Source organism: Trichechus manatus, unplaced genomic scaffold (genome assembly GCF_000243295.1).
Source record: "Trichechus manatus latirostris isolate Lorelei unplaced genomic scaffold, TriManLat1.0 scaffold00130, whole genome shotgun sequence".
Lineage (NCBI taxonomy): Eukaryota > Metazoa > Chordata > Mammalia > Sirenia > Trichechidae > Trichechus > Trichechus manatus.
Window position 1 is genome coordinate 8194731 of NW_004444066.1, and position 1525 is coordinate 8196255.

Consider the following 1525-nt stretch of genomic DNA (forward strand, 5'->3'; position numbering starts at 1 on the left):
AGGGTATGGGAAGAAAATTTGACATATCCTTATTTCTTGCTTATATCTAGAAATTTGTTGCACTTGGTAACATTACTTGGTAATTTTACTATTGCCATTTGGTAATATTACTACTAGAAAATGGAGGTAGCCTGCCTCTAAATACCCCAAACAAGAAAATGAAATTTGAATTAAGATGTTGTTATTGTAATCATCTTACTTTAAAAAAAAAAAGAAAGAACAAGAAAAAGAAGAAGAAAAAGAACTATTCACACTGGAAAAATAATGACCAGATTATATCCATGGAACCTAACAGCAGATAAAATTAATTTTGTCCATCCTTCCTAAGATGGGTAAAATTCCATCGCTCATAATTTTAAAGCAATTTAAATAAGGCACATGACCAGTTAAGAAAATGCTGTGACTGTGTGTATAATTTCTGAATACTACTTAATGTAATTATTTTTAAAAACCTTGTTTTTTAAAAAAAACCTTGTTTTTAAAAAGTATAATGTGCATACAAATGTGCAATAATCATAAGTGTTGAGGCTATTGAATAATCACAAAGTGAAGTATTCATGCAACCACCAGCCAGATAAAAAAATAAAATGTTACCCAGATCCCAAAGTTGCCAAATCCCCATTCCCACCCACCATCCCACCTTCTCCCTTAAGGTAAGTGAAAGCATACAGTATGTATTACTTTGTGTCTAACTTCTTTGCTCAGTATTATGTTTGTAGGACTCATCTATGTTATTTTATTTACTCGTAGTTCATTCTTCACTTTCTGTGTGTATTCCATTGTATGAATATATTACATGTTATTTACCTATTGTTATGTTTGTGGGCAATGGAGTTGTTTCTAGTTTGGTGCTATTACAGTGTCCTTGTCCTAAATAGTTATAAAATTTAGTGCCTGAATGTTGCACATAGCTGAAAATATTTTAAATTAGGCAAAGTGGCATTTTACAGGGCTGGGCTTCATGGAAGAATACAAGAATTTCTTGTTACTCAGAAAGTATCTCAGTGTCTCTCAGAGAAGGTCGCATAAGCTTCCCATAAAGGAGCTTCAATGTGCTAATTGCCAACTTTGTTTTCCTCTTTGCTGGGGGCGGGGGGGGAACCAAAAACCAGCCAATCTCTATGGTCCAGTTTACAAAGTAATTTAAAATCTTGGACCCCACACGGGCAGAATTGGAGGCATCATACTGCTTGGTTCATGACACGCTCTCATCACTGATCAATACAAGGCTCCCTTTTAGCTATTCATTTATCTATTTCTCTACATTTGTCTATTTCAATAGTATAATAAGCACCTATGACACTACCCAACACAAAATATAGAATACTGGCAATAATTTGTATCTACCTATAAACCAAAAACCAGTTGCCATCTAGTCGATTTCAACTCATTTTTATCTACCTATAAGTCCTGCCTAATCTTGAAACTCTACCTTCCTTACCAGAGCTAACCAGTATTCTAAATCTTGTGTTTATTATTTTGGTTATCTTTTCATATAATTTCAAATAATTCATATATAGAACAC